This window comes from Pan paniscus, chromosome 1 (genome assembly GCF_029289425.2).
Source record: "Pan paniscus chromosome 1, NHGRI_mPanPan1-v2.0_pri, whole genome shotgun sequence".
Taxonomy (NCBI): domain Eukaryota; kingdom Metazoa; phylum Chordata; class Mammalia; order Primates; family Hominidae; genus Pan; species Pan paniscus.
Genome location: NC_073249.2, coordinates 208133867 through 208151158, shown reverse-complemented (window position 1 = coordinate 208151158; position 17292 = coordinate 208133867).

Sequence of the window (17292 nt, the reverse complement as noted above, 5' to 3'; positions counted from 1 at the left end):
CTCGGCCTCCCAAAGTGCTGGGATTACAGGCATGAGCCACAGTGCTCAGCCCCTAATTAATTTAAAGCCCAATGCTTAACAAGACAGCTTCTTCCAGAGGCCTCTCCCAGCCTCAGTTTCCCCATCTATAAAAATGGAAAGGCACCTCTGCCCCTTAGGGTTTTGGTGAGGGCTAAATGAAATGCTGTCCAAGTCCTTGGAAGGATGCCTGGCAGAGGGCAAGTGCTGCATGAGGGTGACTCTCTGAGGCCACTCCAGAGCCAGCAGCCCTCTCTCAGCAGAGACGGCCTCTCCTGCCTCATTCTTATCATCATGGGAAAGCACTGTAAAGTGCCCAACAGTGTGAATCGATGCATCTATCTCTGTCCAAAGAGATGGCTCCCTGACCTCAGGAACCAACACCCCTGAGCTCCTTCTCATTGCTCCACACACCATCTCTCGTTCATCCTCACCTCACCCTGCTCAGATCAGTTCTAACGGCAGTGGTTTATGGAGCACCTAGACATCAAATCGAGTGCCAGGCATCAGATGGAGGCTTCACATGCATCATTTCATTCCATCCTAACCTCATCAGCTTCAGGAAGGCCCATCATTCCCATCTTACACATGGAGACGCTGAGGCTTGGAGAGGAGAAGCTCGCTGGCCGAGGGAAGATTCCAGGGCCTGGACATCATAGGTCCAAAATAGTAAGCCAGGTCCTGCCTAGAGACTGCAATGTCCACACCAGCCTCAGGGCAATGGATGAATCCACAGCTGAATGCAGGACCAGGATAAGTGGGTTGTTGCCAGGGAGACCCTGGGAGTTCCAGGAACCCCAGGGCAAAGGAGGACAAGGGCATCCTTGCCCTGGGGGTCCCTCCTGTCTTCTCCACCGGCTTGCTGAAGGCGAGCCCGGTAAATCCCCACTTACCTCACCTCTGACTGCTGGTTTACAAATGACTCTCTCACGTGTCAGGGAAAACCCTCCGAGGGAAGCAGGGCAGGTCCCCTGAAGCTTCATCATCTTATTTCTGCTGAAACAGAAGTCGCAGCAATGGAGACACCTCCTGGGAGGTAACTGAAAGGAAAGGGTGAGTCAAAAGGCCTTCTTCCCGGAGGACTGCCCCGTCCAACGCTATGAAAAGGAGGAATGCGGCTGAGCTCATCCCAGCCCCATGACAGGAATGTCTCCCTAATTGTCCTTAACACAACTTCAAAATTGCTTGCCAGCCAGAAGTCACTGTGACATCCCTGATGGCTGATTTGTAACTGCAGAGGCCTCCGCCGGTGGGAGGCTTCCTTGGTCTACACCTGCCCAGCACTTTCCAGCCCTACCCAGAACAGATTATGGGAATCACCGAGTGCCATCAACAGGAGATTGACTAAATAAGTCATGGCACATCCATACCGTACAATACTCAGGGCCATCCAGCAGGATAAAACACATCTGTAGTTATTGGTGGAGAAAGAGTTCCTCCACTTATCAATAAAGTAAGAAGGCACACTGTAAAACACAGAACGACCATTTTAAAAAGTGTGTGTGTTTTATATCTGTGAGTTGTCTAAATTTATATACATGGAAAAACATCAGTGAGGACATCCCAGAAGATCAGCAGATGTTTCTTTACTTTTTGAAATGCCCTATGTGTTTTTTGAACTAATGAAAATGACAATACTTGGAAGGCTCTGTGACAGACACAATGGCAGGCACCTTACCAGCTTTATCACAGGTAATCCTCGCATCAAGATGATGGAGGGAGGTAAAATTCTTTCCCTATTTTACAATGAGCGCTGATTACTTTTATTAGGAGAAAAAAATGGGAAAGCTATTTGCACTTTTTTAAAAAAACACATTGGTTGGATATGACTGCATCAAATGTACTAGGCCAAGTGGGAAATCTAAAGATGTTTGGGAGTGGCCCTTGACTTCAAGAAGTTTCCAGCCCCAGGTGTCTAAATAACAAGAATACCTGTTCACACTTGGTAAGTGGACCAAGGGAGAAACCGGAGATGTGTTATGAGAACACAGAACAAGGCATGGCTTTAGGGGCAATGAAACAAATATTTATTGGGCAGCTACTATGTGCCTACTGCTCTGAGCACTTTATCTCATTTTGGGCTCACAACAGCCTTCGAGGTTAATGTAACTTCCACCTTTGTACCCTTGAGGAAATGCAAGCCCCTGGCTTTTTCCAGGGCTATGAAATTAGTAGTGGTGGAGATGGGATTCAAACTTCTGTCTCCAAATCTGATGCCATCTCTCCTGCCCTCACCATTCCCAAAATCCCTGGGGATATATTAAGGACAAAGCAGCTTTCGAGGCCAACCTTGCTTCATAGGTCATGTTTCAACAGCAGGAGAGGAAAAAGAAGGCAATTCTCTCTCCAAGCCTCAGTTTCCCCACCTTTAAATTGGGGGTACTCGTACCTACTTCATAGGGTTGGTGTGAGGATTAAAGGAGAAATCTAAGGTATTGCAGGGCAGATGCAGTAGAGATAATCCTGAGCTTAAAGCACCTGGATAATATGCCTGGCCAGGGGGAGTGTTTGGTGACATAGAAGCTGTATGGGTTCTGGAATCAGGCCGCATGGGTTCTGAGAACCTGGGGAGGCTTCCTGGAGGAGGTAGCCTTGAACTGGGTCTTGCAGGTGGTGGAGCTAGGGCACCCCTTGGGGACCCTACACTTTGTAGCAATCCCTCTGCTTCGGCCAGATGCAGCAAACAATCATTTATGGAACTTCTACCCAGTGCTTAAGACATACAATCCTAACTGTGACCCTGTGAGGTGGCTGTCACTGTGCTCATGTTTTAGATAGGGAACTTGAAGCTCAAAAGACTAAGTAACGTGTCTAGGGTGGTGGCATGAAGGTTGATGCCAGGCACATCTGACCACCAAACCTGTGCCACTCATACAGTAAAAACCCAGTCCCCGAAGGTTAGAGCTGGTCCCACTCCCCACATGACCCCATCCAACTTCACAGCCTGGGCTCAATCCAGCTTTCTGCCTTACTTGCTGTGTTACCTTAGAAAATGTACCCCAATTCTCTGATCCTTGGTTTCCCTATCTGAAAAATAGACAAATGGACCAAGGGAGTCCTTAAGTAAGAATGCTTACTTAGAAGAATTTCTTTTTGGTTTTTTTTTTTTTTTGAGACAGAGTCTCGCTCTGTGTCCCAGGCTGGAGTGCAGTGGCCCAATCTCAGCTCACTGCAAGCTCTGCCTCCCGGGTTCACGCCATTCTCCTGCCTCAGCCTTCCGAGTAGCTGGGACTACAGGCGCCCACCACCACGCCTGGCTAATTTTTCTTTTTTTTTTTTTTTTTTTTAGTAGAGACGGGGTTTCACCGTGTTAGCCAGGATGGTCTCAATCTCCTGACCTTGAGATCCACCCGCCTCGGCCTCCCAAAGTGCTGGGATTACAGGCATGAGCCACCGTGCCCAGCCAACTTAGAAGAATTTCTGTGAAGATTAAACAAGATGCTACATCTGACATGCTCAGCACAGCCCCTGGAATAGTATAAATACCCAACAGTTGATAGCTACTTTGTTATTTGACACGGTTTGGCTCTGTGTCCCCACCTAAATCTCATGTCAAATTGTAATCCCCACGTGTTGCAGGAGGGACCTGGTGGGAGGTGATTGGATCATGGGGGCAGACTTCCCCCTTGCTGTTCTCGCTGTTCTTGTGAGCTCTCATGAGATCTGGTTGTTTAAAAATGTGCAGCACTCCCCGCTTTGCTCTCTCTCTCCTGCCGCCATGCGAAGGTGTGCTTGCTTCCCCTTCAACCTTCCGCCTTGATGTAAGTTTCCTGAGGCCTCCCCAACCATGCCTCCTGTACAGCCTGTGGAGCTGTGAGTCAATTATACCTCTTTTCTTTATAAATTACCTGGTGTCAGGTAGTTCTTTATAACAGTGTGAGAATGGATTAATACATTATCATTGCTATTATTATGACAACGACTGTTTCGATTATTATTAAGGCAAATAATATCTATTAAGCAGGCATCACAATTTCAAATGCCTACAGAGGCTGAACAGGCAACACAAATCTATGAATAGGGCAGTGAGCAATAATGGGGCATGGTGGAGTCTGTGGCAAATTGGAGTGTGCATGCCTTTGCTTAAAGGCACTCTGTGATATAATTAAAAAATAAATATTTAATCTTTTTGTCTGGTTTCTAGTTCTCAGCAGGGTTTCTGAGTTTGTCGGAATTTACTGTACTTTGCTTGCTAGTGAGGGGACTCCCAAAGAGCTTCAGGATGAGAGCTAGTCACCAAAAAGACCAAGCCATGATTAGAGGGTTGAAACTTTCAGCACCACCACTCATCTCTGGGAAGCGGAGAGGGGCTGGAGATGGAATTTAATCACCCATGGCCAAAGATTGTAATCAATCATGCCTAAATAATGGAACCTCCATAAAACCCCCTTAACAATGGGGTTCAGAGGGTTTCTGAGTTGGTAAACACATGGAGGTGCTGGGTGGGAGGGTGGGGGGCCGGGAGAGGACACAGAAGCTCTGCGCCCCTCCGCCAATACCTTCCATCTGGCTGTTCCGGAGTTGTACCCTTTGTAACAAGCCAGCAAACATAAATGAAGTGTTTTCCTAAATTCTGCGAGTCATGCAAGTGAAATATTGAGCCTGAGGCGGGGTCAGGAGAACTCTCGATTTGTAGCCAATTGGTCAGAAGTCTGGGTGATCTCCTGGGACCAGTGTCTGAAGTCAGGCAGTTTTGGGGGACTGAGCCCTTCACTTGTGCAGTCCGCACTCATTTCAAGTAGTTACTGTCGGAATTGAATTGAATTATTGGACACTCAGTTGGTGTCGGAGAATTGCAGAATAGGTGTGAAAAAACAACAACATAATTTAGTGTCAGCTTAAAAAGACACCAAGGCAGCACATGGCCAAACTAAAAATAATAATAATATTTTAAAGTACAGGCTGGGTGCAGTGGCTCATACTTGTAATCCCAGTGCTTCAGGAGGCCAAGGTGGGATGATTGCTTGAGTCCAGGAGTTGACAAGCCTGGGCAACATGGCAAGACCCTGTCCCTACAAAAAATTTAAAAATCAGCCGGGCATGGTGGTGCACACCCATAGTTCTAGCTCCTCAGGAGGCTGAGGCAGGAGGATCTCTTGAATCCGAGAGGTGAAGGCTGCAGTGAGCTATGATCACACCACAGCACTCCAGCCTGGGCGATAGAGCAAGACTCTGTCTCAAAAAAAAAAAAAAAAGTACAGCACAGTGTCAAGTGACTGAAGGAGGCCCAGGGTGAATCCTGAGGGGCCAGCCATGCTTGATTGGTGGTTACCCCAATGTCTGCTAGGTGACAGTTCACTGAGCTAGTTAGTAAAGTATTGTACTTGTTTCTGTCTGTGTTATTACTTTACCATATGTAATAAATCTCAAAAGCTGTTTATAAGTATTTAACTATACAAGTCAAATAAAAAACATCTAAGGACCAGATCTGGCCCCCAGGCAGTGCGTTTACCACCCCCGAGTTAGGTACTTCCTCCCAGAATGAGAGCACCTGGCATGCTGCAATCACCTGGGTACCAGGAGTTAAGAATCTCATCGAGTAAGAGCTGGCAGAATTGGAACAGGACCAGAAGAGCTCATCTGGTCCATGCACATACGCTATTATCATTCCCATTTCTCAGATGAGGCCACTGAGGCCCGGAACATCAGAAGGCATCATGTCACTTGGGACCTTAAAATTCCCAACAGCCTGACTCTGTTGTCCTGTCTTCTTCACAAGCCTCATGAAGCCCCCCAGCAAGCTGGTGTCTAGAAAAGGCAGGCAGGGTTGCAAGGTTATCTCAGTCGGCTTTTATGTTCTTGATTCCCCCTTGTTGCGATTTCAATTATTATTTTAGCGATGCTTTTCAAAAATACTCCAAAGCCTTCAGGCATTAATGTCTCATCAACCTGGATTCATCATAGTTGTGATTACTATCTTCTTAAGAATAATAATTCTCTGCATTGGCCATCAACTTGTCAGTAGGCAAGCTCAAAACACTTAGCAGAGGTTGACTCATGCCCCAGAGGCTGATCAGAGACAGAAATTTTCTCCCCAGATATTCAGCAATCTTGGTTATAACTCAGGGCACCATGCAGCCACCAGCGGTCTCCAGTAATAGAGCCAGGCTCATCTCTAGGCACTGGATGACATCACATCAGTGCTGCCTCCCACCATGGATCCCAAGATGATTTGAGGCTGTACAAGGCAAAGCACTGAATAAACATTGACTTACATTAAGAGATAACCTCTCATTCATTCCTTTCCCATTTTTTCTCGCAGATTTCAACAAGGAGAAAGTCTCAGTCTTGTTCTCATCTGTCCTTGACACCTCTGTATTCCTCTTCAACAAAGAAAGAACAAGCCCCAGGCTCAGATGACAGGCCTGTCGAGAATTTAATAATGTAAAGTTGCATTAATCATTTTTTTTTGAGTCGGAGTCTCACTCTGTTGCCCAGGCTGGAGTGCAATGGTGCGATCTTGGTTCACTGAAACCTCTGCCTCCTGGGTTCAAGCGATTCTCCTGCCTCAGCCTCCTGAGTAGCTAGGATTACAGGCGCATGACACCATGCCCGGCTAATTTTTGTATTTTTAGTAGAGATGGGGTTTCACTGTGTTGGCCAGGCTGGTCTCAAACTCCCAACCTCAGGTGATCCGCCTGTGTCAGCCTCCCAGAGTGCTGGGATTACAGGCATGAGCCACCGCACCCTGCCTATCATAGTTACATGGCCATCTTGTATCTATGTTAAGTGATGTTGGTATGATGAAAATTTCCTTTTCAAAGGAATTATTTAAGTAAGTAAAAGGTGAATCTAAAAAATATATCATAGTTTAGGTCACAGGTCTGCAAACTATGAGTCGAGTCAAATCTGGCCAACTGCCTGTTTATGCACCGTTCACAAACTAAGAATGGATTTTATGGCCAGACACGGTGGCTCACGTCTGTAATCCTAGCACTTTGGGAGGCCAAGGCAGGCAGATCACGAGGTCAAGAGATCGAGACCATCCTGGTCAACATGGTGGAACCCCATCTCTACTAAAAATACAAAAATTAGCTGGGCGTGGTGGCGGTCACCTGTAGTCCCAGCTACTTGGGAGGCTGAGGCAGGAGAATTGCTTGAACCCGGGAGGCAGAGGTTGCAGTGAGCCAAGATCGCACCACTGCACTCCAGTCTGGTGATGGAGCGAGACTCGGCCTCAAAAAAAAAAATGGATTTTACATTTTTTTAATGGCTGGAACAAAGATCAAAGGAAGAATACTATTTTGTGGGAGTCAGCCATGGTGACTCACACCTGTAATCCCAGCACTTTGGAAGGCTGAGGCAAGAGGATAGCTTGAGGCCTGGAGTTCAAGACCAGCCTAGGCAACATAGCAAGACGCCATTGCTACAAACAATTTAAAAATTAGTTGAGCATGGTGGAGTACATCTGTGGTCCCAGCTACCTGGGAGGCTGAGATGGGAGGATCACTTGAGCCCAGGAGGTTGAGGTTACAGTGAGTTATGAGCACACCACACACTTCAGCTTGGGTGACACAGCAAGACCCTGTCTCTAAAAATAATAATATTTTGTGGTAGTGACAAATATATGAAGTTCAAATTTCAGGGTCCATAAATAAAGTTTAATTGGCATACATCCAGGTTCATTAGTTTACTTCTTGTGTAAGGCTTCTTTCCTGCTACAATGGCACAGTTGAGTAGTTGCAACAGGCAATGGGCTGCAAAGTCTAAAATATTTATTATTTAATCCTTTATGGAAAGAGTTTGCCACCTCCTGGTGGAGGTGGTTAGCTAATATGGCAAAGATCTTGGTGATATGGCAAAGATCCAGTGAACTCCTCACTGAAACTCTGGGAGATTGTCATCATTTATTTCCACCCAGTTTATAGGTGAGGAGGAAACTAAGGCTCAGCGAGGTTCAGTGGCTTCCCCAAGGTCACACAGCTAGTCAGCAGCAAGCAGGGATTTGAATGCATGTTAGATTTGAAAGGGGCAGGAGGATACACAGGGCTAAAAATAACATATGCTTTACTGAGCTTTCTTTCCACAACTCACACCCGCTCCGTTCTGCATGTCCCCCACACACTTCCCACTATCTCTCTTTTTTATTTTTATTTTTTATTTTTATTCTTTAAGAGATGATATCTCTCTATGTTGTCCAGGCTGGATTTGAAGTCCTAGGCTCAAGAGATGCTGCCGCCTCATCCTCTCAAGTAGCTGGGACTGCAGCCCTTCCTCTTCTGCCCTCACTCTATGGGAGGAAGCCGTGGATTCATCATCATTTCCTAATAATGTGGCTCGTCTCCTCAAGCTCAGGACAGGCTCCTGGGGAGGGAACTGTGTCTTATACAAAGTTCACACACTTTAGCAGGACAGGAGAGGTCCTCTGTGGCTTGAGCCTGGTCTCCAGCCTCACCTCACCTCTCCCTTGCTTATGTTTGATGCTCCAGCGATCCTGAATTGTAACTCCCAAACCCGTCCCCAAGTAATATCACTACCAGTTACAACTTCCCAAGCCTAATGTGCTAGCTCAGGATTCTACCTTTACACAGGCTGTTCCTTCTGCTGAAAACCCTCCCTGCCTCTTTTATACCTAACTCCTATTCATCTTTCAAAGCCTCAATCAGGCATCAGTATGGAAACCACTGTGTTCTCCAATCTCACTCCCAACAGAGAAGATCTGTCCCCCGTGCTGCCTCCGTGGCTCCTGTTATTGATAAGAGCGTAGAATGGGCAGCTTAGACTGCAAGTTCTGGAGCCAAACAGCCTGGGTTCCAGTCTGGCTCCTCCTAGTTCTAACTGTGTGTTCTTAGACAAGTGACTGAGCCTCTCTTTGCCTCAGCTGCTTCATCTGTAAAATGGGTGCAGTGACAGTAGATTGTGCCTGGGATCAGTGTTAGGATTGAATAACACCCGTGAAACCCCTGCACATAGTAAGTGCTCGATAAATTTTTGCTGTTATACTGCACTGTATTTGCAGTTGTCAGTTTCTTTCCCCTCCCACACACCCTGCAGTTGATCGATCGGGGGTTCTGTGGGACTGGAGACTGGCTCTTGCCTAAGGGGACAACTGCCCAGTGCCTAACGCAGTGTCAGATCTGGGATAGATACTCAGTAAAGGTGAGTTCCCTCCCATCTTTTTCCTCCTCACCTCCACCCTACCCCTGCTCCCAGCTGAATCAAGCAAACTGAGCGCAAGCAAACTTGTACTAGCCTGCCCAAGTACAAGTCTGCTTTCTCACGGGGGTCCCAGGGCCATGCCAGGAGCTGCCCCTGCGGTGTCCCTTCCAGCCCCTTGAAAATCAGAGGACAGGCCAGACGCCATGGCTCACGTCTGTAATCCTAGCACTTTGGGAGGTCGAGGCAGGTGGATCACTTGAGGTCAGAACTTTGAGACCAGCCTGGCCAATATGGTAAAACCCCGTCGTACTAAAAATACAACAACAACAAAAAAAAATAGCCAGGCGTGGTAGTGGGTCCCTGTAATCCCAGCTGCTCGGAAGGCTCAGGCAGGAGAATCGCTTCAACCCGGAAGGCAGAGGTGGTGGTGAGCCAAGATCATGCCACTGCACTCCAGCCGGAGCGTCAGAGAGAGACTCCATCTCAAAAAATAAAATAAATAAAATAAAAAGAAAGGAAAGAAAGAGAGAGAGAGAGAGAGGAAGGAAGGGAAGGAAATCAGAGAAGAGTACCCTATAAACGCTGGTTTATGAGCCAGGAAACAGACTAAGAGGCTTGCCTTGTTCCTGAGTCAGTGGGACCTCAAACGAGGCCACAGCAGCGTCCTTGTTCCTGGTCCAGCCCCAGCCTCTCTCTTGTGAGTGGGCTTCCCTGCTAAACATAAATCTGTTAAAAAAAAAAAAAAACCCAGCCAAAGACATGCCTGAATGATGTCCTCGCAGCTGGGCTGGGGGCCAAGGTAGCAGGAGGCAGAGCAAGGCCGAGCCTCCCCAGTCAAACCAGAGTCCCCATCCGTCTAAATGGAAAGGAGGTGGGTCAGCTGTAAAACAGGGCTGAAAGGCCGGGTATGACACCGTAGTGAAGAGCTCCGGCCCTGGGTTCAAAGGTGAACCTCACAACTTAATAGCTGTATAACCTTGGGCAAGACACTTCACCTCTCTGAGCTTCAGTAAAATGGGAATAGTAGCATCCTGTCTCACACAGTGGCCATGAGGATGAACAAGCACTGGAAAGTGCTTTGCACACAGAGCCAGGCACAAAGTACTGTCATCCGCCCTTCCCTGTAGCTTCACCTTCCGCAGTTTTGGTTACCCCTGGTCAACAGTGGCCTGAACACAGGTGAATATGTACAACACAATAAGAGTTGTTGAGGGAAAGAGAAAGATCACATTTACGTAACTTTTATCACAGGATATGGTTATAATTGTTCTCTTTTATTTTTACTGTTGTTAATATCTTACAGTGCCTAATTTATAAATTAAACTTTATCATAGGTATATATGTATAGAAAAAAACATAGTATATATAGGGTTTAGTACTACCTGCAGTTTCAGGCATCCACTGGGGGTCTTGGAATGTAGCCCTCTCAGATAAGGGGGACAATTGTACATCTTTACTTCACCCAGCTCTTTTATTTATTTACTTACTTACTTATTTATTTATTGGGAAAAGATCTCTCTCTGTCTCTCAGGCTGGAGTGCAGTGGTGTGATCACAGCTCACTACAGCCTCGACCTCCCGGACTCAAGCTATCCTCCAACCTCAGCCTCCCCAGTAGCTGGGACTACAGGCTCACGCTACCATGCCAGGCTAATTTTTGTATTTTTTGTAGAGATAGAGTTTTGCCATGTTGCCCAGGCTGGTCTCAAACTCCCAGGCTCAAGCAATCTGCCTGCCTCAGCCTCCCAAAGTGCTAGGATTACAGGCATGAGCGAATGCACCTGGCCAACCCAGCCCTTATCCTCAGTGTAGGCACTTCCACTGACTCATGGGAATCCTTGGGACCCCGTCTTTCCTTCTCTAGGCCTCAGCTCCTTCAGCGTAAGTCATTCCTTATATTCACCTCCTCAGGGTGGAGAAGAGAAAGACCAGGCAGGCTTGTGGGGCACAGTAGGAGCAAGATGTGGATGGGCCAGCAGGGGTCATGAGACTCATCTGGCCCCCATAGGACCATAATCACAACTAGTGCTTGGGAGTACTGCCTAAGCCAGGGTGCCCCCAAAAGCTGATCTGATACAAGGCTTCGTGTACCCAAATATGTCGTTTACTGGGGTCAGAAGTTTGAGGTCAGAAGTTTGAGACCAGCCTGGCCAATATGGTGAAACCCCCCAGTATGGTGAAACTGGGGAGGTGATCCCAGAAAACCTCTGTAGGGGATGAGGAAGTGAGACAGAAAAAGGAAGGCAGCCAGCCACCTCCACGGACAGCTAGTGTTCATTCCTTCCCAATGGGGGGATCCTGGGAGCCACTGCAGAACATGAGCCGAGGGATCTGGGGTCTTCGTACACCAACTCCCGTTTGCCACTTTACAGAGGGCTGCTATCTACATATGTGATGGAGGAGTGTTCATTCCCCATCACTTTATACCTGCGGAGGCAGCATGAAAAAATCCCAGGCAAAAAGTGGAAGGGGCCGGCAGCTGGAAATGGGGCGTGTGCTGTGGCCAATGAGGGTGAGGGACAGTGGAGGCACCCACTGCACCTGCTACAATCTCCTACTGTGTTCCAGGCACTCAGGCACCATCCACATGATTTCTCACTTAATCCCCCCAACAACCTTGAAAGATGGGCATCACTATCTCATTTCTTTTTATTTTATTTATTTATTTATTTATTATTCTTATTTTTTTTCTCTCCTCTCTTTTTAAAGCAGCTTTATTGGCCGGGCACGGTGGCTCACACCTGTAATCCCAGCACTGCGAGGCTGAGGCAGGTGTATCACCTGAGGTCAGGAGTTGGAGACCAGCCTGGCCAACATGGTGAAACCTCGTCTCTACTAAAAATGTAAAAATTAACCAGGGGTGGTGGCGCATGCCTGTAATCCCAGTTACTCAGGAGGCTGAGGCAGGAGAATCACTTGAATCTGGGAGGTGGAGGTTGCAGTGAGCCAAGATCATGCCATTGCACTCCAGCCTGGGAGACAGAGCAAGACTCTGTCTTAAAAATAAAAAATAGGGAGCCACGGTGGCTCAAGCCAGTTATCCTGGTGCATAAAGAGGTGAGGCTACGTGTTTGAGGCCAACATAGGCAACATTAAAAAAAAAAAAAAAACTCTTACTCATTAAAAAAAAAAAACCGCTTTATATACCACAAAATTCACCCATTTTAAGTGGACAATTCAACTTTTTTTAGTGTATTTGCAGAGTTTGGCCACCATCGCCACAATCTAATGTTAGAACATTGCCCATTTGCAGTCACTCCCCATTTTCCCACCATGGACACCTCCCACCAGTCCTAGGCACTCATTAATTTCCAATTTCACTTATTTCACTATTTCCTGTCTCCATACATCTATCTATTCTGGACATTTTATATACATGGAGTCATACTGTGTTAGTCTGTTTTTGCTATGCCATAGAGGAATATCTGCAACTGTGTAATTTATCAAGAAAGGAGGTTTAATTGGCTCATGGTTCTTCAGGCTGTACAGGAAGCATGGTACCGGCATCTGCTTCTGGTGAGGGTCTCAAGAAGCTTCCATCATGGCAGAGGCAAAGGGGGAGGATGTGAGTCACATGGTAAGAGCAGGAGTGAGAGAGGGTGTAACGGGGCCGGGGGGTGGTTAATGCCACTCTTAAACTACCAGATCTCGTGTGAACTCACTGAGCGAGAACTTACTCATCACCAAGGGGATGGCACTAAGCCATTCATGAGGGATCCACCCCGCACAATCCAAACACCCCCCACCAGGCCCCACCTCCAACACTGGGGATTACAATTCAACATGAGATTTGGAGGGGACAAACATCCAAACCATATCACATACAATATAGGGTCTTTTGTGTCTGGCTTCTTTCACCTAGCATAATGCTTTTGAGGTTTGTCCATGTTGTAAATGTTTCAACACTTCATTCTTTTTTATTGCTAAGTGGTATTCCATCATATGGATGCACCACATTCTGTCTATCCCTTCATCTATTGATGGAAATTTGAATTGTTCCCACTCTCTGGCTATTGAGAATAGCCAACATGCTATGGACATTCACATACAAGTATTTGTGTGGACATCTGTTTTCACTTTCCTTGAGCAGACTTAGGAGTGGAATTGCCTGATCATATGGTAACTCTGTTTACTATTTTGTGAAAACGCTTTTTCAAAGACACTGCACCATTTGACATTCCCACCACAATGGATGAAGCCTCCAATTCTTGACCACCTTGTCAACACTTGTTATTATCTGTCTTTCCAGTGTAGCCGTCCTGGTGGGTATGAAGTGGTATCTCACTGTGGTTTTGATTTGCATTTCCCTAAGGATGCAAAGTACTAAGCAAGTGGAGCAGCTTTCCATGTGAAAATCTTCTTTGGAAATGACTATTCAAATCCTTTGTCCATTTTGTAATTGGGTGATATGTCATTTTTACCATCTCCCTTTTATGCAGAGCAGCTTGTGGGGACCAAGCAGCCTGACCCCTGGGCACTGCCCTACTCCAAGCTGTCTTCAGATCCCCATTTGACCTGATTGCCTGAGGGCAGAGTTAAACGCTGGATGAGAGTCGAACTTTTGATTCTTTGGAAATGGGCTGGGAGATTCCACATCACTCCTGCTTTCAGAGGCCTGTGATTACCAGAGAAGTCCCAGAGGAAAGTGCTTTGCTTCAGCCTGCTCCCCTCACCCAGATAAGCCTGCACCTCTTCCAGAACGAGGGACCAGGTCACAGCCCAGGCCCATCCTGCCAGGTGCTCTGAGTTTGCAGACGTGTGTTGTGAACCATGTGGCTCCTTCAGCCTCCTACCCCCATCCCTCCCTGCCCTCCACTTGAGAGCATGGCCTGCTTTCTTCTGACCTCAGGCCTTGGCTCTACTTCTAGCTACTATTCTCGGCTCTTCTCCACAGTGCAATGAGTGCACTAATGGCCCTGTGGGTAACACCCCTGCTGGGCTGACCCAGCTCTCCTCTAGAAGTCATCAGTCAGTCCTCTCAATGGACACTGTCTTAGCACCTGCTTGGTGCAGGATGCTGGGGACGTGGAGAGAACAGGACAGTCTGTGCCCCTGACAAACCCCCAGCCTGGTGGAGGAGGCAGAACCATCAATGATTGATGGCAATGAAGTTTTATGGGAGGAATATTAGGCATGAAAAGTCTGTTGGAAAATTGTGGGGTAAGGGGTAGGAGGCAGAAGTGAAGCCAGTTTCATGGACAGCCTCACTGTTGGAGGGTCGGGTTGGGAAAGGGCGTTCCAGGCAGAGGGAACAGCAAGACCATGGCAGAGAGGTGCAAAATATGTTTAGGGAAATACAGGTTGCTCTGAGTTGTTGGATCGTAAAAGGAAGGAGTGGGGACCTAGTAGGGCTGGGGTCATAGAGGGTCTTGAATGCCATGCAAAGGAGTTTGGAACAGGGGGAGTGAATGAGGGATTTAAGCAGGGAAGGGGCTGTTCAAATCTGTAGTCTGGAAAAATACAACTATGTGGATCAGTTTCTATTTATTTATTTATTTTATTTGTTTATTTTGAGATGGAGTCTCACTCTGTCACCCAAGCTGGAGTGCAATGGCATGATCTCAGCTCACAGCTGAGATTACAGGTGCCTGCCACCATGCCCGGCTGATTTTTGTATTTTTAGTATGGACAGGGTTTCACCATGTTGGCCAGGCTGATCTCAAACTCCTGACCTCCAGTGATCCACCCGCCTCGGCCTCCCAAAGTGCTGGGATTACAGGTGTGAGCCACCAAGCCCAGCACAGTATCTCTTTAAATGCAGCCCTCTGCTGCTCCCTGGGGTCTCTCGTGCTGCCAGGTAATTCCACTATATTTCCCAATCCATTCACACTCCCACTCTCTTAAATGACCGTTTCACACCTTCCCTCTCCCATAGCTCTGACACCTCCTCCCCATCCCCCATCTCAGCTAATGACCTTCCTTGCTACTTATGAAGAAGAGAAGCAACCAGAAGAGACAGCCCACACACATCCATCACCTCATTCCCAACCTATGTGCCTCTGCGCTCTGTGGTTCCTTCTGTTGCTATGAGTGAACTCTCCCACTCTTGCCTTAGACCAATTCCTCCCCTTGTGTATTGGACCTCTTCAGCTAGGAAGGACATCCATCAGCTGGCCCCTGTCTGCTGGGTCATTCTCCTCACCATACAAATCTCTACCTTACTGATATGGTTTTGCCTTGTCCCCATCCAAATCTCATCTTGAATTGTAGTTCCCATAATCCCCATGTGTCTTGGGAGGGACCCAGTGGGAGATAATTAAATCACAGAGGCAGTTACCTCCATGCTGTTCTCATGATAGTGAGTGAGTTATCGAGAGATCTGATGGTTTTATAAGGAGCTTTCCCCACTTCGCTCTACACTTCTCTTTCCTGCCACCATGTGAAGAAGGACATGTTTGCTTCCCCTTCCACCATGATTGTAAGTTTCCTGAGGCCTCCCCAGCCCTGCAGAACTGTGAGCCAATTAAACCTCTTTTCTTTATAAATTACCTAGTCTCAGGTATTTCTTCATAGCAGCATGAGAACAGACTAATACTCTTACCTTAAGATAATTTCTCAATCCTCACTTTTTTTTTTTTTTTTTGACCCTACATGTCCCTCCAGGTACTGGCTCATTTCTCTGATCATTTTCACAGTAAAGTTTTACAAAAGATTTGTGAATTTTTCTCCAGTCACATTCAAATTAAAGAATTGAATCAGTTAAAAGAGAATGAAACTGAACATGAAACAAGAGACCGTAAAATATTCATGAAGATTTGAAAAAGAACCCAAAAACATTTTTAGAAATAAAAATATATTAATTGAAATTTAAAAATCAGTGGCTAGATTAAAAAGCAGATGATATAGGGTTGAAAAGATAATGGAGAAAATGGAAGATAGATTGGAAGAAACTGTCCAGAATGCAGCACAGAGACAGAATTATAAACTATGAAAAAGAGATTAAAGACATAGAGGACAGAGTGGGAATATCTAACATGTATCTCATTGAAGTTTCAGAAGGAAATGAGTGTGGTAGGATTAAAAATCCTCTCCCTCCAGATATCCATGTCCTAATCACTGCAACCTGTGAATGTTACCTTATGCAGCAAAACAGGGAAGGGGATCTTTGCAGAGGTGATTAAGTTAAGGGTCATAAGATGGGGAAATTAGCTTGGGTTATCTGGGTAGACCTTAAAGGCAATCATATGAGTCCTTGTAAGAGAGAGATGGAGACTCAACAACACACAGAAGAGAGGTCTGTATGAAGACAGAACAGGGAGAGATTTGAAAATGCTGCCCCTGAAGATTGAAATGGAGCTGCCATCAACTAAGAAATGTTGACAGTCATCAGAAGCAGGAAGAGCCAAGGAATAAATTTGCCCCTAGAGCCTCCAAAGAAAGCATGGCCCTGTCAACATCTTGATTTCAACCCAATAATTTTGATCTAGTACTTCTGACCTTCAGAACAATGAAAGAATACATTTCGGTTTTAAGCCACCAAGTCTGTGGAAATTTGTTACAGCAACTACAGGAAACTAATACAATGGGAGAGAAGCAATATTCAAAAGGATGATAGCTAAAAAATGTTCAGAACTGATGAAAGACATGAATTGTCAGATTCAAGAAGTGCAGGAAATAAAGAGCAAGATGACAGTTTAAAGCCACATCTAAATATAATGAACCTGCAGGAGCGTGTGGTCAAAAATGAAACATAGGCCAGGCATGATGGCTCATGCCTGTAATACCAGCACTTTTGTAGGCTGAGGCAGGAGGATTGCTTGAACCCAGGAGTTAAAGACCAGCCTGGGCAATATAGGGAGACCCCATCTCTACAGAAAATTTAAAAAATTAGCCAGGCATGGTGATGCATGCCTGAGGTTCCAGCTACTTGGGAGGCTGAGGCAGGAGGATTGCTTGAACATGGGAGGTTGAGGCTGCAGTGAGCCATGATCACATGACTGCACTCCAGCCTTGGTGACAGAGTGAGACAGGAAAGAGAGAAAGAAAGAAAGAAAGAAAGAAAGAAAGAAAGAAAGAAAGAAAGAAAGAAAGAAAGAAAGAAAGAAAGAAAGAAAGAAAGAAAGGGGAAGGAAGGAAGGAAGGAAGGAAGGAAAGAAAGAAAGAAAGAAAGAAAGAAGGGAAAGAAAGAAAGAAAGAGGAAGGAAGGAAGGAAGGAAAGAAAGAAGGGAAAGAAAGA